Genomic DNA, 26,544 nt, shown 5'->3' with positions numbered 1-26,544 from the left:
ACGCGTGTCTAGTTTTTGTTTGTATACATACCATTTCATCCATCCCAATAAACAGTAATCTAAGGGACCTAAGGTTCGATGATCGAGATGGCTAATTTACTGGTCCTCTACGTCCAATTCATTTACCAGTAAATCTTTCATATAAAAATTATCTCACTTCATTCGTTAAATGTGTTGATGTTTCATCAAGTAGATAGCACATTTCAATTCGTTTCGCCAATGAGAAATCTTGAAGTACTGTAAAAAATGTATTGTTTAAAATTCCTGATTATTTTACCTCCGTGACACATTGTTCTAATATGAAAGGGCCTATTAATTGGTTGTCGATCAGGCCACAACGAACGTTCACCGAAAATCGTTACTGGAAATTTAATTCAACTTCAGCATGTAGTTTTCTCCAGACCACCGATATGAACTCCATGTGGTGTTTATAATATTACAGGTAAAAGTAGCCGTTGGAATTAAGAGGTAATTATTGTTAACTCAATGTCAAAACTACAATCGTCCCGTATGATCACAAAACTGGAGATGTTGAACTGTATGAACACGATAAGGATGCAGTCCGTAAGCGGTAATGCCTTCCGTACTGTACTTTGTGGAATGTTGAATCGTGTAGAAATTTTTCGCGTGCCCGTTATAGGACTAAGCTGTACCATCTGAAGAATGTTTTCCCTTTCATCACCATGTACCGGTTGACGTACAAATGAATCATAAACGCTGGGAAGTGTAGGATTTTCACGAAGATTATTTATTAAAAATCTACAAAATACTGTTTTTAAATTTTACAAATACATACCATTTTTCTGTTAAGTTTTGGTCTGTTTTGTGTTTAATAACAAAAATTGTGTTTCGTAGACTTCATTACATTAATTTCTCAGGATTAAATTTTCTACAAGTTTTGATAATAAAACTTATGCATTTATTAGTCATTTAACAAAGTTATTATACTTCAAAACTAAAAAACAAAACGTGTTTTTCGTCACCGAATTTTTCTGTTTTATGTTGGTTATCATGAAAACAAATGAAGGTATAACTCTGGGACCTGTTTTATCCCATATTTCAGGTTAGCAAACACATGAATACATCAAGTTTACTGCTTATATAATGCCTTAAAAATTTCAGTATGATCTCAATTCACCGGGAGAATTGAATGAAATCCGCGCGTAACTCGATAAGAAAGGGTTTTGGGACATTTGTTTATGTGAACTTTTTTACTTATTTCAAGCTCTAGAACTAGTTACCAGTTTATTTTCCTTTCCTCCTGAGTTATTCTCTATATAAATCTTATTTCTTTGGCAGTTTCTCTCTTATTTTTGTGACAAACTAGGCAAGCTTAGATGGATTTTCTTGAGACCATTAGGATGTTAAGTGTAATAAACATAATTTGCCATTTTTTAATGAAATAGCACCAACTAAAATCCTCAAAGCCTTTTTCTGCTTCTTAAAGATATGCCCTAACCAGAGAACTGTTTGTAGAATCTGATTCATGTACTAAACAAGCGCAAAAGGTTCTGCAGTTAGCATTACATATATTCAGTAGGAAACTTAGTTCCTAATTCCTTGGAGCCAGTATTTAATTCTTACAAGTCTTTTCACATTACATCAATAACAATTTTTTGTTTAATTCAAGATCCACAACTTTGATATGATTTATCCATAAAAAGCATTACTATGTTAGAAATACTTATATTGAGTTTATTCTTCATTTAATTTCAATCCATTTTCTTTAACCACTTATTCACTGGTGTTTCACCTCATTCACCAAATGTAGTAAGGAATTCTACTTATTGGAATGGTACATCAACCCTCCACATACATCATCCCTGATACTGTAACATAACATTGTCTGACCATCTGCTTCCCAAAGCAGGTGAATGTTATCAAATTTATTGTTAATTCTATTGGGGAAAGTTACAAAAAATAAAATTACACATAGCTCGTTTTTACCAAAAGAAAATTGGACTTTATTTTTAACAGAATTATATAACCATATTCATAAAAACAAAAAACTGCATAAATACATTATTACATAATTGTTTTGTTAAAAACAAATGTTTTGCACAAAATCTCCTTATGTGATATTTATATACAACAATCATTAAGTAAAGTATAGGTAAACTTGTTACCTTAAATATTTCTTTTACTTAGAGACAGAATATAATAACAATACAGAGTATAATAATAATATCTTATTATTTAACAGAGGATTACCTTATTATTTAGTAGACGATTACTGTTTTTTGATAATGAAAAACAATATCTTGATACTCACTGGCACAGAATGTAATCTGGACTATCATAATAGAAAGTTTAACAGACGATTACTGTAGGATGAAAAACATTAGTATCTTGATATTCACTTACGCAGGATGTAATCTTACAATCGTGGGTTTTATATATGTCTACAAAAATTTCTTTGAGTTTAATATTTTATCATACAATTATAGAAAAGAAGAATCACAAACATAATGTTTAAAGGATTTTTGACATACAACATAGATTCATAAGTATTAAACATAAAGAATGTTCGAAGAGTTCACATAACAAAGATTCATAGGTACAATAACATAACAAAAGATACTTTCAGAGTTAATTGAAACATACACTTTTTAACAAGAAAACTTATAAAATCTTTAAACATGCGAAACAAAAAATGAAATGTACCTTACAAACGAAATGTTCACAAAGACAGCTTAACAAATTGTTGAAAAATATATATAATTTAATGTATGTACTTGTGTACTATATGATGTGTAAATCTTGACTGAACAATATAAGTCTTCAAATGATAGATTGAGAATAGACTAGACGAGACAAGAGTGACTGTGATCAGAGAGACTGATGGTCAGAGACAGACTGACTGAATCTAGTGGGGAGCCAGCTTATATAGTGTAGATGGAGCCGAGTGAATCATCAGGAGCCGAGTTCACGCAACATGTTTACGTATTTTTATTTATTTTCATTTATATTTATTATTTTTTTTTTTTAAACATTAGAAACATGAAATAATACAGTGTTAAATCTTAATAAATAATCAATAAAAAAGGCATAAATAAAAATCAGCTGAGCATATATTTATATGTATGTTGAATGGAATGCATAAATTTCAGTGTATGAAATATTTCTTATTTATAATTGAAATATTCATTACATCGAAATACTGTTAAATTTTAGATGAAAATAAGTCAAATACTGAACCAGTTGAATTAACTTATAACTGCTTTACGCATTGGTATATACAGATTCATTAAGCCCATTTCTCTTCTCTTCTGCTGTCATGGGTTATGTGATTGTATACCTTTAGTAGGTAGTATAAAGTTGCTCCCAAATGGGTATCTTGGACTTGAAGGCATTCATTATAAAATATCCACTGTTGACTGTTACTCCTGCTAAGTATTCTCATTATCTGAAAGGTATCAGTCACAACCAATGCTAACAGGATATTAATAATCAATAATTTAATTCAACATTCACTTTGAAAAACCTGTTTGGTTCTTAATGTATATTGCATCATGACAGTGGAGATTAGACTTCAGATTTGACTGTCTTCTACTCCCTGCTTGGGAGTTTTAGTTATAAAACTAAACAAAGTATCATAAATCCCTTAACTCAACCTATTTCTCAGTATACCATATGTTTCACTGAAATTTTAATTTTTTGGTTTATTTGATACCTTAATTTCTGTTTTATTTTTAAAATTATTAAATTTATTATAACAGATCTTTTATAATCTATCCATTTTTTCTGCAAATTTCTTTGAGTCATCTTTATGTAGTAATTAGTAATATTTACTTACATCTTTTTCCTAATGATTTTCAAATTTTAACAGCAGTCTTATTTCAATTATCCTGTTTATTTATTTATGAAATAGATGATATAGTTGTTTAGTGAAAGTACTTCTAAATGATGTAACATATCTGTTTCAACATTTTTTTGTTTTTCATGAATTCATTTTTTTATTCTTAACCTCCATGAGTTATTCTGAACGTCATATAATGTTCTGAACATTAGGGACAAAACTTTTTATTTTGTTAATATAATTTTTATTTATATTAAAGTCTTGAATTTTTTCCTTTAATCTTCTTATGTAAAGTTTTTCTTCTCACAGAGGATCAGGAGTGGTTTTTTCCCCATCATTAGTATAAAATACTTTTTTAAAAACAGTAGCAGATATATCTTACATTAATCAAATTGTTGACAAAACAGGATTCAAACTGAACATAGCAAAAAGCTAATCTATGCACAGTAGAAATTTTATTTATTTAAAATAATGTAGTGGAGCACAATTATGTAAAACAGTACCTTCTATAAAATATCTCCTTTCTGCAAAATTGTTAAAAATTTAATGGGCTTTCTTAGTTTATTTAAATCATTCATTTTTCATTTGTAGGAAGGTAGGATTCTCTATGAATATAATTTATGTTTTATTGGTGAATTATTTTATATGCTCACAGCTTGTTTGTGGGAGTATGTTTTTGGAAATTATGTTGCATACGAATAATTAAGTTAGCCTATATTTTAGTAAGACTTGAATATATTTATCCTGTTTATTGTCTTATGTTGATTTGGCTGTTCTTGTGTGAAGTATAAACAAATAAATACTAATGGATAAATAAAATAAATAATGGATAGCTTTTTGTCATAAAATGTTAAGATAAGATAAAAACAAACCTGAAAAATAAAGGTAAAATCACATTATTTAGTTTTATAACATCCACCACGAAGGATAACGCTTACATTTGAATTATCATGTATTTAAAAAAAAAAGAAAGGAAAAAAAGGAAAGGAAAGGATCATTTTCTCTATCAAATCCTTAAGTTACATACTTCTGACACCTTCAGTATAATAACCGGAAAACAAATATTGGTTAAGGTTGAAAGTAAGCAGTTGCATTTTTTTTTTAGATTTCCAAATTTAAACATCTACCAAACAAAATCAGTTCATTAATCCAAACAGTTTTTGCAGCCTAAGGTTTTATTGAAATATTTTTGAAATATAAAGAATTTACATGAAACTATAGGATTTTGTTATTCTAGAGAAAAAATGTTTATTCCTTAAGAATTCTAGATTTTATTATGTGAGTTAAAGTTATTTTATTATGTGAGCTAACTTTTATTAAAAGTTTTCATTTTAAGAATGAGCATAAAATACAAATTCTAAAAACTAATACATCATGCTGTGTTTGTCATTCTAGATAATATGTTTCACTTTGATGCTGGGACGGTCATAATTATGTAATACTTTATTTGCTCTCTATGTATTGTATTTATCAGCACAATAGTTATTTTATGTAACTATTGGAATTAGGAAATAGTAATTTATAGTGATTTTTTTTTTTGTCTAAAATAAACAATGTGCTCATGCAACTGAATTTTTCTTTAAAGTGCATCATATGATTGCCTTCATAAGTTGTACATAAAATTGAAATATTTTCTGATATTTATTTATGTTAGCTGTTGATTGATGGTGAACAGAAATTTCTAATAGCTTTCTAATATCTTCATTATCTTTATGAAATAGTTGCTCATAACATGTTTCCGCCATTAGGTACCACTTAAAATACAAATCCAAACAATGCTAATGCAGGAAGGATTTCTGTCTGTTGACAATTCGCACCAATTATTAACTGCAATAAAAGCACTAGTCTAGTTTATATTTCTGCTTAATCAACTTCCGCTACGAAACTATAGCTGCTGATTTGTTAGAAGAATGTTGCTGTTACGCTGGATGTGCATGTGTCTCATGTAGTTCCAGTTAGCTTCTGGATGTTGTTAATCAAGAAATAATGTAAATAAATTTCAGAAACAATTCAATTACACGTAGAACTTATCACACAAGAAAATTTAAGGAAAATTGAGGATCACCTGTTAGGACAATAGCACATAAGACCATTCAAGTAGTATTGAATCTTGCTATGCCTTCTGTAATTTTTCCTGTTGCTCCATATTGGTCCTATTGTAAAGAAAGCCAAATTAAAATTATGCTAAATATCAGTTTGCTGATATTTAGCATAATATTTTCTCCTCTTCTAATGCACAACAAATTTTAATTTCTTTCATCAGAAAAGATTTTACATTTACTAGCCATAATCTAAAAAAAAAACATTCAGTAACACAAGTGAGTAATATAATGTAAATATACTATAATGTTACAGCGTATGAGAATATAGTAACTACTGTATTAACATTACTGGTATAAGAATAAGTGTAACTTTAAACAATGAGAGTAATAAGAACTCTGGTACTGCTTATTATTGTGTCCTGTAGAGTAAAGTTTTCTTGACTCCACTCTTAGAGTAGAGTTTTCCTTAAGAGGAAACTGGCAGACACCAACAGAGTCGATAGATTGTGTCCTTGTATGTCTGTCGTGACACAGACTGAAAAAAATATAGATGCTTCAGATATTAGGACATTGCTTGAAGAGGTAGTGTCTGACAATGAGATAGCCTAGCTAGTGTCAAGAAGATGGCTCTTGAAGTTGTTTGTCGGGACCACTGAAGTTAAAAATCCCAATATCTTAAAAAACTCCTTGAAGGAAGGAAGGTTAAGTCAGAGCACCTGATTAAGGACAGCAACAATGGGTTGATCCTGATGGATGATGAGCTCAGTTTAGATAATTGTTCTACTTATATTATAATTGTAAATACAGCAGAGAGTGAAGGGTCGGCTGTACTTGCTGTCCAGGAGGCTATGAAAAACATTTTGGAGGACTCAGAGAGGTTGATCTTTGGACTACCGGACAGCAGACTAGGTATGTCCTTTTGGTGGTTACCTGAGTATGTGGGTAGAAGGTAAATTCAGACATTTGATGCCTCTTTTCATAGAAAAGTTAAAAAGGCAGCTAAGCAGGGAGCTGAACTTGAAACAGGAGAGTGCTGTCCAGTTCAGAACACTTGTGAAAGTTAGTGGACAGTCTTACACAGACCTTCTAAGAAAGTTAAAGAAAAGGTGCTGGAAGAGGAGGTGAATGAGATTCTCTTCCTTAGGAGAGATGAATAAGATTTATATCTGTGTGAAAGTTGAAGCTAAGGCAGCGAAAACTCTTAAGGCCGTTTTTCATGAACATGTAGCAGGCATTGATGTTATTTTTCGCTGGGTGCATAACTTACCTAACACCTCTAGGTAAAATTATCCCTTACCTCTGGCACATAAAAAATTAGACGACCAAGTTTTCCGTTTACAGCAGGCCAAGCGGACCGAATCATCCGATGGCCCATGACTACACGCATGGGTCTTGCGGGATCAATTCTGGTTTTCATCTGCGAGTTAAGTGGAAAACCGAAAGAGAATGGAACGTAGTTGCTGGCTTCCTGAGATTCTTAGCTCTGTGGAGGGTGGCTGAGAGGGTCTGATGTTGTTATTGATGTACAGAGTGATTCAAAGAAACGGAAAATTTAAAAAATTAAATTACGTTAATGAAAAAATCTTTTTAGAAAATGAATTTTATTTCATGTAATTGTACAAATGTTGCCATTTTAGGATACATACATTTTATTTTATTTTCTAAAGATGACATCTTGCAGGGACCTCCTCTTCTACGTAAACACTCACGAAGTCTCTCCGTTAAATTGTTCATGGTTTGACGTAACATCTCAACTGGAATTTCCGCAATTGCTTCTCGGACCTTTGCCTTCAGTTCTTCCGTTGTAGCAGGTCTACTGTGGAACACTTTGCTTTTAAGGTGACCCCACAAAACGTAATCGCAAGCAGATAGATCAGGCGATCTGGTAGGCCATCTAATGTCACCATTTAATGAAATGACACGTTGTCCAAACAATCGGCGTACAGCTGCCATCGATATTCCTGCAGTATGTGACGTTGCTCCGTCTTGTTGAAACCAGGCTGTGTTAAGAATTAGTGGAAATCTCTTTTGTTGTTCCACAACAAAGGTTTCAAGCACGGCTACGTAACGAGCCGACGTCACTGTAATCGCAAGACCGTTGTCATCCTCAAAAAAATAAGGGCCTATAACACCGTAAGATGACATAGCACACCACACGGTCACTTTCTGGCTGTGCAACGGACGCTGGTGTAGCTGCGTAGGATTTTCTTGTGCCCAGTATCTGAAATTTTGCTTGTTAACAAATCCACTGAGGTGGAAATGCGCTTCGTCTGACATCCACAGTTCGTGAACAAACTCTTCGTTATCATTTATCTTCTGAAGCATTACATTACAGAATTGTGCTCGCACAACTGCATCGTTCGGTTTCAGTTCCTGGACGATCTGCAACTTGTATGGATGGTATTGCAAGTCCTTCACTAACATTCTTCGAACACTTGAACTATGCAATTGTAAAGATGCTGAGAGACGACGGATTGACCGATGTGGACTTCGTGTGACAGCATCTTGTAAAGCTTGAACATTCTGTGGTGTACGGACGGTTCGCTCACGGCCTGGAGGTTTCTTTTTCATTGCCGAACCAGTTTCTTCATAATTAAATATTCATGTTTTAATTGCATGTGCTGACGGAACACGGTCGTGCCGTCCCAGATTAAATTGACGGCGAAATTCTCTACGCGCTCTCTCCACACTCATTGTTTTTGTAAAACGCTTTGATAGCAAATGCACGTTGCGCACCACTCCAAGGATCCATGACAACTAAATGGCAGGTTAGGTTAGAGAGGCTGGCGCCACTTATCAAGTGGTACCAAATCGCCCACGGCTACCAACACAACTTTCAAAATTTCCCGTTTCTTTGAATCACTCTGTATAAATAGAATAACAAACTCGGGTGGCTAGGGGGCCCCTGGGTGCTTACTTCGCCAAGATAGGCGTTTTGGCATCGAGCCCCGGTTAGCTGGAATATTCGGTGTTAGTATGCGATTGGATCTGCTGAGAACTCTGTGATGGAGTGACGGTGTGGGAGGGTTAGACGTTGACCTCGCTCCCGATAGTTCGGACCAGAGCAGAGAGAGATAGGGCACGTTTTCATTAGTATCTTATTAAATTTGTGGATTTGTTTCCTGATTTTTGAGAAAATCAAGAGGACTTTGAGTAAATTGAATTGTAGGACAAAATTGTCGTTGTTGCGATCAAACTTGTTTTGTTGATATGAGAATAGTATTTTTGTTGTTTAAAAGACCCAATCATGGAATGACCTGAGTGCATAGTGAACTTAGGTATAGGATTTTTGTGTAAAACCTTCGGTGTTAGAGGAAGGTGCGGGATCGCGCTTCCGGGAATCGGTTAATTTGATAGTTGAGGGTTGTAAGTTATGGTATGTGGTCGTGGTTGAAAGAAGACATACGAAGGCGATAGTAAGTTGTGTAAATAAATTGATGGAAATGTTTGCCGAGGCATTTGCGTCGGTAGCATCCTGAGAGAGGTCAAAGTGTGGCGTGGCGACCGGGATCATCACAAGGCGGGTGTCTTCTACGTGATCAGGTTGTTTATATAAGGACGTCACTCCAGTACTGATGAGGGCGCGATAAGGGAGTTAATCGCTAGGGCGGACGGATCAGATAAGAATTTTAAGCTATCGTCGGTTAGGCCAGCCTTTGGCGATACTAAGAATGCATCGATAATTCTTTCTGGCAGGGCGCCAAAACCATTACTGACAAACTTAGAATTCAGATTGGCTGGATCCTCTTCTGGGTTATGATGAAAGAGGAGGATGAGCGTTGTTTCAGTTGTCGGGAGCCAGAGCATGCTGCGGCTAAGTGTCAGGGCCCTGACCGCTCCAGACTATGTTTCAATTGAGGCAAAGCAGGCCACAGGAGAGATCTGGGTCCCAGACTGCTGATGTATACCTTGTATGGTGCGGAGGGACACAAGTAGCTAGACCTGTAAGCATAGGAAATGAAGATCCTACAAATTAATTGCAATCGGAGCGCATGTCAAAGGACGCTTGTGTTTGAGGTGGCCGCTAGGAAAAATGTAGACCTGGTCTTGATATCTGAAATCAATGTCTCTGTAATCAAGGGTGGGGTTGGTTTAAGGACGCGGGGAAGAACGCTGCCATCATTATAGTTAAGGTGGGCATACCACTACTATGTATCGGTGGTGGTGAAGGCATTTTTTAGGTATATGTAAGGAAACCCACCGGGTTGGTCTAGTGGTTAACGCGTCTTCCCAAATCAGCTGATTTGGAAGTCGAGAGTTACAGCGTTCAAGTCCTAGTAAAGCCAGTTATTTTTACACGGATTTGAATACTAGATCGTGGATACCGGTGTTCTTTGGTGGTTGGGTTTCAATTAACCACACATCTCAGGAACGGTCGAACTGAGAATGTACAAGACTACACTTCATTCACACTCATACATATCATCCTCATTCATCCTCTGAAGAATTATCTAAACGGTAGTTACCGGAGGCTAAAAGGAAAAAGAAAGGTATATGTAAGGCAGTTGGTGAGCACCTGGACACCCGTTGCCCGTAAAAACGAGCTCGAGGCATCGAGCTCGTTTTAGTATCTAGTGTGTCAAGTGAGTATCTAGTGAGTATCTACTGTGGGCGTGTCAAGACGGTAAGTGATAAAATTTGTAGTAACTCCGACTCTTTTTAACATGTTGATACCAAACAAAGTGGAAAACCTTCAGCTCAGCGCTTGCTATAAGCTTGCAAAGTTTATTTAAATCGGTTCTGTTGATTCTTAGATTAACGTGGACAAAAAGAAAGTTTAGAAAATAATATTTATTAGTGTACAAGTAATTATAATCGTAACGTGGTAGTCTCCCATGCGTGATGTGAGGAATGTCGCTCAGAAAGGAACATATATATATATATATATATATATATATGACCAGAAAAATGCTTTTTTTTTTACATGCCATGGTGAACCTATATGCAACTTTAGAAAATAAATATATAACTATACTTTTCTGAAAAACTTACGTGTTATAAGCTCTCTATATAAATTTAAGTTGTACCTGATTTTATAGATTTTTAAAACTATTTTCAGAAAAACATGATCAATTCTTACAATTTATTTAATTACCTTACTTGCTCGGTATGACGTTTACAAGGAAGCTGGTTACCTGTAAATCTCGAAAGTCTTTTTATTTTATAAAAGAAGGAGAATATGATGAAACCTGTAATTAAAGCCTGTTGAGTATTGTGTCTGTACTAAACAGAATTTTTAAAACTATCGTGATCGATGAGGCATTTTAATAATTAATCTCTCGTTATCAACAGTTCGTGTTTCGGCTGAAATTATCCATTCTGCAGGCAATTTTGTGCCTTGTGAATAAGAGCGTTGACGCTTTTAAATATAAGTACTACAGTATGTTGATAATCTGTTATCTCACAGATTTTCGACAGCGTTTGCTCATAACATGGTGAAATTAACCTTTATGAGATTAAAAAATAATGAATTAAATTTGATTTAAAATTTCTTTAATAACCGTCAGCAACTTGATACAATCAACAATAAAATTTTAGACTTATAAAAAAAGATACTTTTGACATACCGTAGTTAAACACACACTAGGATATATATAAAGCAAATATATGATAATGCGTATATATTCTCTTTTTCATATGAAGTACCGAGTACCCGTGTGCCGGGGAAAACATCTTGATTATAAACAAACTACACACTATATAAAAAATAATTTACTGAAATTGAATGGATTGGTCGGGATATTTTCATTTTCCTTGTCGCCATATGGAATAGGAGATTTCTTGTTGAGGAGACTCAGTTGTCGAGGATTTAGCAGTCGGTTTTAAATTGTTGAAAGAGCTGATAAATTTGTCCTTAGCGAGAAGGTACCAGACCGCCATGCGTTAAACGTCTTGGATCTTAATCGTATTTTGGATATCCAATCGATCTCATATCAATTGGATCTCAGAATCGATTCTTGGATCTCGCGATTTAATTTTTAAATTTCTATCGAAGATGTTAGTCTTATCTTATCTTCTATTCTGTCTGAAGCGAATTAAGACGTAAATTACAAGAACCAATTCGTTTAAATTACTTCCGGAATGGATCGTTTCAAAATCACTCGTACTACGGGCTCTGTCTTTGAGGACACGTAGGTTTCGAGTTGTAAAGCTCAACAATCATCGAGAGAAATGCTAAAAACTTTTTACCGAGCTTCAGATTCTTATAGTATGTATAATATCTTAATATTTGTTAGAAAAAATGCCGTTATATTTTAAGGTCTGAAATTCACGATGTGCAAACATCGAACTCTAAAATTATTTTCCTCTTTCGATACTAAGTATAAATAAAAAAAGTTTAAAAAGTTGTTTTATCAACGGTTTTAGTATGTTCCAATAAATTTCCTTCCTCTACCAAAAATGGGCCTCTGATGAATTAAAAAAAAATGTACGAATGGTCGTTTAAGGCCTTTTTATTTGGTCGGTGAGTTCTTCAGTCACGATTGTAAAATTAATTTTTAAACCTGTACCTCTTTTATTTTCTGTTTAAATAATTTATCGGAATCTGCGTTACTAAATTTTATCGTTTTCGTAGCAACATTTTAGTATAATTGTGATATTTTATTTTTTAATTTAACGTTTTAATTCGACAATTTCATTGTAGTATTTGTAACTTGAATCAATTTTATTTTTTAAATCGCTGATATCAAATTACATTTGGTAAAATTAAATTATTTATTATTTTTTTACTCTGGTATGAGAGGTATAACTTAAGACTCGTGGCGACATTGATTTATGGGATATTTGCTGTAACTGCTTAATAAATGTATTATTGATTATTAAAACAACATTTATTAAATTTAGCTAAATCTATTGTTTGTAAAAGTTGTAAAAAATGGATTTAGTAAGTTATTTTTTTTATTTATTTTTATGGGTATCGACTGCTAAGGTCATTAGCCCTCATCACAATCTTTAAAAGAAACTACTATCACCATCTGGATCGTCGTATGTAAGGGTGTAAAGGGCCCTTACATTTTATTTAAAAACACAAACTACACAAAACATTTAAGACATAAAGACAAGGACAATCACAAACACTTATGGGGTGTAAAGGGCCCCAATATTAAAATTTGAGATAGGTTCCCAAAAGACCATTAAATTAAAATTAAATTAAAACTTATCCTACCATATCTTTCTTTTTTTCTTCTACGAGTCTCATTTATAGTTTGTTTAAGCACCCTCGGGGCGACCAGAACCGCCGTTGAGCAGTATATCAGTCGCGCCAGGGTGCCGTGGCAGTTGAATCCTTCTTATAGACAGGCTATAGGCATGCACAGCGTACACCCACAGCCTCGCGCCCTCAATCCACCCTTGAGGGTCCCCCATGCCATCATCGGACACACCCCGACTCACTGCTCTTGAATGCAGGTGAGCCAAAATGGCCTAGGCAAGAGGGCTACCTCCCGTCACTATACGTGCCACGTTTCAAGACTCCCTTATGTATATATGCATACGTTTAAAATTAAACTTATCAATACCATTTTTTCTTTATATATATATATATATATATATATATAAACTACCGCTTAGAGTTTCTCACAGCTTAAACTTTCATTTTTATAGACTTTTAAGAAGACCACTGGCGTGTAAAAATGCAACTATATTTTCTTCATTTCCATTATCCAGATCAGCAGTAATATTATTTCTAAAACGGAACCTCTTTCTGAGGTCCTCATATATGGTACACTCTTCTATAAGATGCTTGATTGTCAGTGTTTTATTACAAACACCGCACATTGGTCTCACTTCACCGCACATTGGTCTCACTAACAAATATAAATTTGTTAATCGCGTATGACCAATTCTAAGTCTGGTCACCGCTACTTGTTCACGGCGAGTCAACTTATAGTCGCTTTTCCATTTATAAGGAGAAGATTTTACTGTGTTTAATTTTGTATTTAATCTCCTCCATTCAGCATTCCACTTGTTTTTTACTATGTTTGTTAGACGGTTTTTAACATCTGCCACTCTTACAGGAAATGTATCCAAATCATCGCAGACTGTTGCCTTTCTGCCAGCTTCGTCTGCGATTTCATTACCTGTAATACCAGCATGCCCCGGAGTCCATACAAATGCGCATCGCTGTCCTCGTTGTTATAGTACGTATAAAATGGACAGGATGTTTGCAATTAGGACATCCTTAATGTTCTTGTTCCGAATTGCGACGAGTGCACTTAATGAATCGGAACATATTAGCACTCTCTCTTCGCAATAGTGTTCAGTGTAGCGAAGAGCTTGCTGAATTGCAGTGAGTTCTGCCGTGTAGACACTGGCCACATCTGGCAGTCTCCAAAAGTGGGCTTCTTCATTTACATATATCGAACATCCAACACCATGTTCGGTTTTAGAACCGTCAGTATAAATTCTAATATGTTCTTCGTAACTACTGACGGTTGCCAAAAATTCCTGCTGGATGATCACTGCTGGTTTCTTTTTTATTTCTCCTTGATAGAGATCCAAACTTGTATTAACCGCTGGCAAGAGCCATGGCGGTATTTCTCTAGTAGAAATTGCCAATGTATCTGGAGTGGCAACTTCATATTTATTTCTTAATTCGTGGTACCTAATTCCGGCTGGTCTGGAATAGGTAGCACGACGTTCGTATAATGCAGCCATGGGATGATTCGTAAACAATTTATTATTTATATGAGCAGGGAAAGCCCATATATTTGCTGCATATCTTAACAAGAGGATCTCTCTTCTATAATGTAGTGGCATTATTCCGGCTTCAGACATCAGACTAGCCGCCGGACTTGTGCGGAAAGCACCTGTTGCGTATCTTATTCCGCTATTATGAACTACGTCTAACTTTCTTAAGTGCGACTTTCTAGCGGATGAATATACGATACATCCGTAGTCTAGTTTAGATTGAACCAATGCTTTATACAATCTCAATAATGTCTCTTTTTCTGAGCCCCAATTTAAGTTCGATAAACATTTTATAATGTTTAGGGCTCTTTTACATCTATCACTCAAGTCCTGTATATGTAATCCCCATGTAAGGGATTTATCCAATACTAGTCCTAAATACCTTACGCTGTCTTTATATTGTATTGGATTATCATCAATTGTCAAAGCAGGACTTTGATGAGGAATTCTCTTCCTACAAAAGTGTACACAGCACGTTTTTTCTGGTGAGAATTGGAATCCATTATTCCTTGCAACTTCATTTAGAGCATTGATCGCTCGTTGCAATTTGTACCTCACCATAGCAGTCTTGTTGCTGGCATATACGATTGCCAGATCATCAACATAGACGCTTTTGCTGATTTCTACTGGAATGGCTAATATCAATTTATTAATGGCAATGGTAAACAAGGTACCGCTCAACGGTGAACCTTGCGGTATGCCATTTTCCAAGATTCTTTCACATGAATATTCATTGTTGACGCGTACTTGGAAGGTACGGTCATTCATGTAGTTGCTGAGCAGTATAGGCAGATTGCCACGAATGCCCCATTCATGTAACTGGAGCATTATACCATGACGCCAGGTCATATCGAAAGCCTTCTGAAGATCAAAGAAGACTCCGACACAATGTTTCCTTGTAATAAAGCTGTTATATATAATGTCCTCTAAGCTGATCATTTGATCAGTGGTAGAATGGTATTGTCGAAAACCTGCTTGATACGGTGATATCAGGTTTTCTTTTTCCAAAACCCAGACGAGTCGATTATTAATCATTTTTTCCAATATTTTCCATATAGCACACGTCAAAGAAATAGGACGGTAGCTATTGGGGTCAGTTAAATTTTTATTTTTCTTTGGTACTGGAACAACATGAGCTTTTTTCGACTGCTGCGGGTACGTTCCATCCCGCCATATTTTATTATAAAGTTCTAATAATCTACACTTTGCAGTGGTATTCAGCTGCCTGATCATATTATAGTGGATTTCATCCGGACCAGCAGCTGTGTTACCTGCTTTTTCCAACGCTTTCGCGAATTCTTCCATTTTAAATGGTACATTATATGAGTAATTATACTCAGTTCTAAAATTTAGTAGACCTTCGAGTTCTTCTTTTTTGGTTCGAAAACCTTCCTCGTAGTTGGCCATTTTGCTGGCCTTTTCGAAATGATTGGATAACAGCTCTGCAATTTCATATGGAGTATCTTTTATTTCATCTTCATCTTGAAGGCTAGTTATGGGAGCAAAATCATTACGCCCACAAATCGCCTTCACTTTCCTCCAAACATCTGATGCAGTAGTAGTTTTGTCGATGGATGACACGTATTGCTGCCAGGATCGTTTTTTGGAATCTATCATAAGACGTTTTGCATACGCCCTGTATTTCTTAAAGGCAACAAGATTTTCTATACTAGGACGCTTCTTAAAGGCGTTATACGCCCTTTTCTTTCTTTTTATAGCTTCACTTATTTCATCGTTCCACCATGGAACGGGTTTCTTTGTAAGTTTTCCAGATGTTTTGGGAATATATCTCGATGCCGACTCAATTATTGCATTTTCACTCCACCTCTAACTCTTATATTTGGCGGTTGATCTCGCCGAAATATATTGAATCCTTTTAATTTAAAATTTTCATTTCGGCGGAAATGTGTTTCTTGCAGACATATACAGATCGGGTGTACATCATGTACCAAGCGTTGGAGCTCATGGATGTTTGAAAAACATCCATTGATGTTCCACTGTACTATCGACTCACTAATTTTTAATTAAATTATTGTCTGAGTTTTCCTTTCGGCCATCCTTTTTTTCGCTTCTTCTCCATGTTGCGAACAGCAGCATGTTCACGGAGAAGGTCGTCGCCTGTAAGGCTTCCGGTCTCCGTGTCGGAGACCACCGAAGCCGCCGACGACGACGGACATGGATCGGCGCCGGTTTCAGGCGCCGATTGAGAGGCGGCAACCTGGCCACTCCCCGACACGGGGATAGCACCGGTCACCGCCTGTGGGAGGGGAGACACTCACCCCCCCCTGTGTGATTTTTTGTGGCCTCTGGGGTTTAGAGGCCAACTCAGTTGCTGGAGGCTTTGGAGCCTCCATAACAGTCTTTGTAGGAGTCACCTTTTTCTTTTCATCAAGAATCTCACTGAGGCGGACTTGACTTTCTGCTTTGGCGTCCGTTTTCTTGAGAGTAAGAGCAACTTTCTGTGTTTTATCTTCAGGAGGCTGTACTAATATCTTTGGCTTTATTGGCTCTTTACTATTGAAAGGTTTCATTTTATTGTCTATAATTCTTTCAATCATATTAGCCAAGGTCGGAGCAAGTTTACTTATGAGTTGACCCTCATCGACAGCAACTGGAGCAGTGACAGGAGCGGCAGCCGCAGCCTGAGCGTAAGTTGTTGTTGCTCTAGGCTTACGGGCGTTAACTATCTTTTTTGCATCGAAGTAGCTGACCTTTTGCAGGGTTTTTACTTCCTGCACAGCTACTTCATCTTTGTAGACAGGACAATTCTTTGATCTACAAGAATGCGCTCCTTTGCAATTAATACATGTAGGAGGCTCTTTACACGGCTCTCCCTCATGCACCTCTTCACCGCACACGCATATTTGCGGTCTTTCGCATCTAAGAGCGGTGTGGCCAAAGCGTTGGCACTTGAAGCACCTCATTGGCTGTGGGACAAATGCCCGCACATCCAAACGGTGAATCCCCGCTCTTATCTTTTCTGGCAAAGTAGGCCGGTTGAAAGTGAGGACATGAGAAGCTGAGGGTAAGACCTCACCGTTCCGTCTCATGTTCAATCGACGGCACTCTATTACTCCTTGTGCTGCCAGTTCCTCTACAATCTCTTGCTCCGAACAATTTAAAAGATCCCGACAGACCACAACACCCCTTGAGGTGTTGAGCGTGCCGTGGGGATCAACACGTACTGCTAGCTCTCCAATTTTCTTCAGTCCTAGAATCTTCTGAGACTGTATATCATTAACAGTCTCTACATGAAGTCCCGTAAAAGTTTTTCTTATTTCTTTAACAGGGCCTCCAGCACAATTTGTAATCTCTCTAGCAATTAAGAATGGACTTACCTTTTGGAAGTTACCATTCTCTTTTGTGATGACCAAAAATCTTGGTTTGGGAACATTATTTCCAAACAAAGCTTTTCTTAAATCTTTACTGATTTTATCAGCATCTTTTCTAATCTTATCACTCTCCTTACTTTTTTCCTCTTCGCTTGTGGCGAATCGGCGGTTTCTAAACGAGGGTGTTTACGTGCACCCTCTGCCACGTTAGTTTGTTCAGGAAAATTCATGAACATTGATCCCTTCTGTAGCAAGGCTAGCCGCCGGGGTACACCCCCACTCCAGGGCTACTAACCTTGGAGGTCCTATCCGGTACTCCGGTGGAACCGCCATATGTCCTGGCAGAGAGCGGATCCGCAGTCTCTGCACTGACTCCAGGCTCCTACTCACTGAACCTTTCAGAGCTCCCATGCACCGACATACATGGGCACCATTGCTACATGCTTGCCATCGCAGGGGGCATGTGGACAACGGAAGGGTCTCCGTTACACCTGCAATAACATTGACCCTGGCCGCCACATCGCCAGTTCTAAGAGTGGTATGAATCCATTTCCAAAATCGTTTGTTATTCCATTTCCAGCAGGTAGCCAAAAATCCAGTCCGTTTAGTGACCTGAAGTTGGAACCAGGTCAAACTTAACAAAGCATAACCGAGGAATTTACTCGGAACCCCGTTAGCCAGCTATATGTGATGTACAAAGGTACAGCTGTTGCCGCCCTGGACGTGGAACATAGATGTTGTGTTCCGGACGTGGGGATTATCTACCTCAGGGCAGTATGTTATTATTATTGTTAATACAGTACATCCCCGCTATAACGCGGCTCGATATACCGTAGATACCGATATAACGCGGATTATTACCTGTCCCTCAAAAAATATTTGAATAATTGAAAAAATATCGTATCTTCCGCACTTAACTTGTTTCTATGTAAGTACACATTATATTATATCGACTTTTTCTATTAAACCGTTATTGCTTGATTTTTTGCCTATTTTTTTAATTGATTCTCTTTGTGATTTAAAATTTACTTCTCGAAATAACGCAGTTAGCCTATAATGCGGGTGCCACGTAAGTCCCCCTATAGCCGCGTTATAGCGGGGTTACGCTGTATATATTTGAATTACAGTTGATTATTGTGAATTGTTTCTACCGGGCTTCATGTGATTGTTGACAACAGTAAAATTTATGTTTTAATTGCAGGCTATCAACGCCGATTACGGTTTTATGGTTATCATATTTTGCAGTTTGTGGAATTCATGAAACGACTTAAGTAAAGATTTAGTCACTAGAAACATAATTTCATATTTTTTAGTGTCTTGTCATTAATTGTTTTTTTGTTTTTCATTATTTACTATTTTTTATAAATTATAACATTTCTATTTTTGAAGTGCTATTAGCTGTAAGAGGAAGTCATTGTCCTTGATAAACGAGAACATAAAGTAAAAAGTACTGCGTCGGTTGTGACTGAGACCAGTTCTGTTGTCAATAAAGGATTTATTCGTTGACGGTTGGTTACGTGCTTGTGAATTAAATGATCTAATGCGTTACAAACTAGGATGAAAGATGCAACAGATGAGTGACAGTATTTTCTTTTAAACGCGTTCTTGTGAAGCTGAATGCAAGCGGTTTTAAAGTATTGCACACTATGGTACATACATGATTTAGAACGGTTACAGACAGAATAGTAACATCTTGTTACTTATTTTGTCTTTTGTAGCTTAACAAAAAAAGCGTTTGAATTTAGTTAAATTTTCGATTATTTGTTTGATGTATGAGTTAATCCCGTGACCGCTTTTGTGTTTTGCATTTTTATTATTAAAACCTTTTTTGAAAGTTATACTCCCGACAAAAAAATATATTTTTCAGAAAATATAATTTTTTAAATTATACTTTTACAAAATAAAAAATATGGTTTTTTTTATAACTGTTATTTATAAATGTACAAGCTGAACTACCTTGTGTTTATTCAATAGACTAATCTATTTATTATCTAGAAGGAATTCTCGATCAAAATTCCAAAAAAATTATTCCTTACGGAAATCTTTTAATAATTTCTTTAATTCACGTTCTTCTAAAATGTTTTACTAAAATTAATATACAGAAAACAAAAAAAAAACTTTCTCGCAAAACGGGGGAATAATTTCGAATGAAATTTAAAAAAATATTTTTACAAAAATTGCTCAAAATTTTGTTTCATACTTCAAATATGTCTAAAATGCATTCTTAGCAAATTAAGACAATTATAAACAGATAAGAAGTAAACATCAACAATCGATATGCAGTTTGCAGGTGGAACCCTATTTTCCGATCGAAATAAAAAGAAAATTTGAGTAAGCTTCAAATTTTATTTCGTTTGTTAAAATGTTTTGCTAAAATATACTTGAGCGCATAAATTATTTAAGATGTTTTAACAAAATGAGGGCGAATTCATTGTTTTATCTTAATTATCCTTGTAGATTGTATCGTAGCGAGTAGATGTTACAAAAAATATATATATTTTTTGTTAAGAGGGAATTTCCATCGGTAAATATTTAAAGTTAAGAAATAACCAAAATTACAATCGTCTAAATTGTCTTTTTAAACTAATTTATGTCGTTCATTCGTAATTCCGTTCAGACTGTAGAACAAACACGATTTGAGGTAATGAGATTAATTGAAATTGAAAATCATTGAGGGAAAAGACCTATGTTTAGTTTTGCCTGAAACGTAAAGATTATATTTTAAAAAACACAAAAATTTGCAGATGTAACTTTAATCATATATGAAGTTATATACTCGTAGAAAAAGCACTGCGAAAAGTTACTTCAGAGACTTGAAGGTATCTATTCGTATTTATTCAGTGAATAAACAGGTTCGTGAAAGCAGTTTACCCAGTTTTAATAAATGATACGGTTAAAAGATTTGCGTCAATCTCTTTCCATAACTGATGTGGGCTGTATTATCGAACTTAATATCACCTCAGAGATTTGTTAGCTTTATTCATTATTTAAACTTCGAAACGAGTTTACGCAAATTATCCAAAGATTAAAATATGTGCATAAAGTAATAGTATAATAATTAAAATATAAAAAATGGTACTTCTGTCAGTATCTAACCGGTACAGAAATTTAAATACCACGCTAACAGAGAAGATTTCATACCTCTTCTTCAATTTATAATCTGAGTTATACGGTCAGTTAGTTTGCTTTTTCCACATTTATTAGCGGATAGGCTGAAATTTAACCGTATCCGAACATTTTACTGAGGGCCCAACGACTTATGTTGCTGACGGTAATGGGTGGTTACTGAACGATATCACGAGAGGCGGGCGATCTTGGTGATTGCAAGTGTAAAGCCAATAGATGTTCTTGCGATAGAGAGGCAGGAACGATATGTTTCTAGGAAGTTGGGTGCAGGACCGGCCGTTGGCGGTAGGTAAGGTAGACAACTGCCTACGGCGGAAAAATTTAGGAGCGGCAAAATCGCCTGAATTAGAGCGCAAAAAATAAACACAACCCAGAAAAACATATTTCGATTACTTGAATCTAGAAGATAATATTATTTATTAGTATAATAATATTATTATTGTACTAGTTTTGTTTATTGTTTTAGAAGTATATTTAAATTATCTCTGAAAATAGTAAGTACTAGTCTTAGTTTGTAAGTTTGTAAGTTTTTTAACAAGCTAACATGTTAAAAATGTAGATTTTGTTTTTCAGTAAAATAATTTTCCGTAAATCTGTATTAGTATTGTTATTTTAATTCAATTATATGTCTGTCAGTTTCCTGGTTAATATGGTTCTTTTATAATTCTGTTTTGTTTTTTTTTTAATTTAAGTTTTTTTGAAGCTTTGGGTTTGCCTACGGCGGCAAAAATGCTAGAGCTGGCCCTGGTTATTCACTCAACTGAGTTGGGATAAAAATATTCGGGAGATCGAGCAACATGGATATAAATTATGGCAAGCAAGATAGGATGAAACGGAAGACGGGCGATATACGCATGATCCCTTCCCGGATATTAGATGTTTTGGAGCCTCCTGGATTTCCCAAATAAGTATGTTACTCAGTTTCTTTCAGCACACGGTGCTTTTAGGGGCAGGTTGGCCTGGTGGATTCGAGTTTGTGCCCCACAGTGTAAGGTACTAGATGATGCCTTCTACGTGCTGTATGAGTGTTCAACGTACGATGAGAAGCGCATTTAGGTGATTTGTCGTCTCGACATTGTCGGGTCGACTTTGGATATTCAGCAGAATTGGAGAAACTAGAATGGTTAATAGGAATTTATGATTTCCCTCGCTAAAGAAAGAATTGCAGAAGGGGTATAGGGTCTCGACTGGGCTTCCTTTGTTTCTTTGCTTTGTTTTCATTTCCTTTTTTTTGTTGTAGAGTTGTGTCAAACTTACTTTTACCTATTCGGGTAGGTAGATTTCAATTCTTCACTCGACGTTTATGTAATTAGTCTTGTTTAAGATTTCAATTGAGATGTGTTTTGTTTTCCACGAGTTCACCTTAGTTAGTAGTACATCGATGGGAATGTCGCTTGTGGCATTAGCACCGGTGGCCGAGGTGAAACTGAAATATATCAATCGTGAGGTTTTTAAAGATGACCTCCGGTAAATCCCATCAAGACTAGGTACGGAGGAGGTGGCGTGGCGAACGGAAACGTCACATAGGGAGTGTCTTCCCCTACGGGATCAGGATGTAGAGGTGGTTACGGAGGTCTGTGAGACCGCAGAAGTTTTCGTCAAGAGACCAACTCGATCTAAGCGGGTCTACTGGTGGTCGGCTGAACTTGCCTAACTGAGGAAGGCTTACGGTCAGCACGACCGCGGTTCCAGAGACTGAACCGTAGGACGAAGCTTGATCGGAGAGAACTAGCGACAGTTTGTTTCATCGAGTTCAGGAGAGGTATAGGTTGGCCATCATCATGTCTGTCATGAGGGATTGTTGGAGGCAACTGTGCAACAAGATCAACGGAGACGTCTGCGGTCGTGGATACCAGTTCGTCGCAAAGAGATTCGGGCGGAGCCTGCCAGTCCTTAATGATGGTCAGCTGCAAAGTCGTGTAGATGGGCTTTTCCCAGAAGGTGGTACACCAGAAGGGTGATGATTATCGCTTACAAATCCCTCGTTTCTCCTTGATGCTACGCAGAGGATGAAGACTGAGAAAAATCCTGGGCCTGACGGTCTTCCAATTGAGGTGACCAGGATTGTGGATGACGCGGTCCCATTCAAGGTCTTAAATACGATCAACTACATCCTGGTCAACGAGTACATGCCGTAGGATTGGAAGGTGTCGCAGCTGGTGCTGATAGGAAGAAAGCCCTGCCGATGAATTTTCTACCTATCGACCTCTTTGTTTGATCAATAACTTCACGAAGCTGTTCGAGAAGATGCTGATGGTGCGGCTCGCTGACAACATCGCTAGAAACGGTGGCACCAAACGATCACACCATTACGGTTTTCGGACAGGCATTTCAATGATTGATGCTGTCAACAGGGTAACGAATACGGTCGACAGTGCGATTACTAGATCAAAACAAAGAGGCAAACATCCCAACTCTCATTTTCTTTGACGTCAGGAACGTCTTTAGCAATCTATTATGATAGTCGGTCGATCTTCGTATCGTTTTCCGATAAGTGGGTCGACGCCTGTCTGAGGAAAATCCTTCAGTCCTATCCCTGCCATAGAGCTACCATCACATCTAACGTTGATGGGAGGGTCATTTTATGGTCACTCGGGATGTGCCGCAGGAATCCGTGCTGACACCCCTATTGCGGAATGTTTCTACGATGGGGTCCTGAGGTTAACGTTCCCTGAGGGTGCATCTTCCGAGTTCTAGATTTCTCTGTGTTTCCTAGTACTTCTTGAATACCTTGCGGTATAGCTGGACGGGAGGCGTCTTTAACCGCGATTTCGATCAATGTCTCCTTTAGGAGACATTGATCGAAATCGATCAATGCCTATCGATCAATGAATAAAATGATCGAAATCGCGGTTAAAGCAGAGAAGACGGTGGCCGCACTCAGCTGGCTTCTGAGCAATGTGAACGGACCAAGATACTCTAAACGGCTCGTGCACTCCAGTCTCATGAGCTCGATCCTGTTATATCGAGCACGTGCCTGGTTTAGAGCCCTAAACACACAGCGTAACAGACTGACTGACCCTTGAGCGGATTCAGAGATGGATATCTCTGCGAGTATGATCGGGCATCAGAACTGTCTCCTCTGAGGCGGCGTTCGTTATCGCCAGTACGCCACCGATAGAATTATTGGCACTGTTCAGGGACGACAATACCGGGAGGAGAATAGGGCGTTGTCTTACGGTGTTCTTCTAGACAGGTGGCTGTCCAGTTAGAATGAATCCGACAAGATTACAAGATTGTCGTCATTTAGATTAGATTAAGACAGATTAGGTTAAATTACACCAGGCTGTTAGGCCCGAACGCGGATGTACGTGTTCGGTTGATACCCGTGGGACTCCGCTGAGTTTCTTGCCGCCTCCTTTCTGACAGGCGATCCAGTGATTCCCATCGGATACTGTATTGTGCTTATGGCGAGTTCGGCCTTCGCGTGTTGTAAAGGGGGGGGGGGGGAGCTCAACACTACCATCTTTGTTTATCTGTTTAGTCTCCGGAACCACCGTAAGGTATTTCTTCAGAGGATGAATGAGGGTGGTATGTATGAATGTAAGGGAAGTGTAGTCTTGTACAATTGGGTCGACCATTCCTGAGATATGTGGTTAATTGATACCCAACCACCAAATATTACCGGTATCCACGATCTAGTATTCAAATTCCTATAAAAATAACTGCCTTTACTAGGATGAACCTTAGAACACTACCTACTGAGCGGGCGAATGGTGTCTGTTAGAGATTACCCTCCTCTTATGTAAAAAACCTAATACGGACAACACATGACTTCCTTGTACACCTAGTAAATTGCATACACACATTTTTTTGAAATGAAAAGTACATAAAATTTTATTTCATTAAAAACTTCTAATTTTTTTTGTTATTATTGAATATTATTCATCGTATTTTTTTTTTTTACAATGTAAGGTTAATTATTAATGAATCAATATATCTAAATTAAAAAAAAGTTAAGAGAAAAAGGAGATGAAGTCTGATTCGAACCGACGTGCCTTCCCCTAAGATCCAAATATTTCATTAATTAAAATTTTATTTGGCTATAACTCTGGAACCAAAGAAAATAAGTACCACTTATAATATCGTTGAAAAGCTCTCAATGAGTGCTTATTACTGCAGTTAAGAAAAAGGCTTTTTTGGACACTTTTGGTTCAGTCGATTGCAATCAAAAGGAGAGGTGCACAACTAGATGTTACAATAGTCTTAAAACCAAAATTTCAACATCCTACGGCTAATCGTTTTTGAGTTATGTGAGATATATATATTTTTTAACCTCCGGGACCACCGTTAGGAATTCAGAGGATGAGATGGATGACATGTAGCGTGTAAATTCTATGCCTGACCAGGATTCGAACCCGGGACCTCCGTATGAAAGGTGGAGACGCTACCACTCGCGCCACGGAGGCCGGCAAAAATATTACTTTAGCTGTGTTGTTTTAAGTGAAAGTCGATTTAAGTGAAAAGTGTAGTAAAAAGTAGATATTCTTTTCTATTAACAGCTGAAAAATGTTCTGAACGTTTTTATTATGGTATATAAGGCATTATTTAATTAAAAAAGAACAAGCATTAAATTGGAGCCACGAATTCCAATTTTTATGATTTCTCGCTGATGAGATTCGTAACTTTAAATACGACTGGCTTCATCTGCCAATAGACCAATATTTTTTTATACAGAAGAATAGTTTTTTCATATGATTTTTTTTTTTTGTATTACGTAAGATAATGTAGCACATAAGGCAGATAGCGTGATTTAAACTTAGCGTCATCTGTATTATTGCATATTATTAAAACGGTTCTGCCAACCGTATAATTAGGTGTACATTGAAGTTCTTATTAGTTACGACCACAACTAAAAACAATACAAAAACACAGAGAATATAATTTAAAATTGTACGATAAATGCCCATTAAATTCGTAAAAAAATATAATTTTTGCTTAATAATTTTGGTATTTGTATACTATTTGTAATAGATAGCAGTGCAATCGACTGATTTTAGATGGCGGAGTAGAGTTATATCTTTCCACAATTCTCTGTCAGTTGTAAAGTCAGGAATTGTAGCGTACTTGTTACCAATTTGTCTCTTTAAATGAGTGGTAAGGATAATCAGCTGTTTCCGGGAAAATGATGGGTAATGAAAGGAGTTGAAGGTTATTATTAGGCTGGGATGTTGTTTCCAGTTGTTTTGATTGTGTAGTGTTGGTTTTTTAATTAAACATTGTGTTTTCCTTATTACATTGTGTGTTAATGCTACTAAAATTTGATAAGTACCTTAAAATTGATCTTGTACACCGCATACTATTGTACTGTGCCACATAGTTGATACCTATCTGTGATCGCATGAAATATGCTACTAGCGATTTTAACCTCCTGTTAAACTGCTCATTTTGTAAGTAGGTTTGTTTTTATTATTTTTGTTCTTGTGGTACTTGAAGTTATTATGTTTTCAACGGCATTTGTTAAATCGATTACAAGGTTTTTTCTTTTTTTTGACAGTTTAAACGAATTTCGAGTGGTAAACGTAAGCGATGCTTCTCGTAAAGTGTGTTCAACTTT

General features: G+C 36.5%; 1 protein-coding gene across 6 annotated transcripts in view; it reads left to right on the top strand.

The window, feature by feature from the left end:
* Positions 1–26,544, top strand: part of Shark (SH2 ankyrin repeat kinase) — a 109,587-nt gene that overhangs the window by 7,130 nt on the left and 75,913 nt on the right. Inside the window, exon 1 of one of the 6 annotated variants that reach the window (XR_012756266.1) lies at positions 25,978–26,084. The exons of 3 other annotated variants lie outside the window; for them this stretch is intronic. The gene's annotated coding sequence lies outside the window, so the exon portion shown is untranslated. Of the gene's footprint in view, positions 1–25,977; positions 26,378–26,544 lie in introns of those variants that run through there. 2 more of the 6 variants (XR_012756262.1, XR_012756263.1) reach the window with 2 other exon arrangements.

Source organism: Lycorma delicatula, chromosome 1 (assembly GCF_047948215.1).
Source record: "Lycorma delicatula isolate Av1 chromosome 1, ASM4794821v1, whole genome shotgun sequence".
Taxonomy (NCBI): domain Eukaryota; kingdom Metazoa; phylum Arthropoda; class Insecta; order Hemiptera; family Fulgoridae; genus Lycorma; species Lycorma delicatula.
The sequence above is the reverse complement of the archived record's forward strand: the minus strand, read 5'-3'. Positions and strand labels throughout refer to the sequence as shown.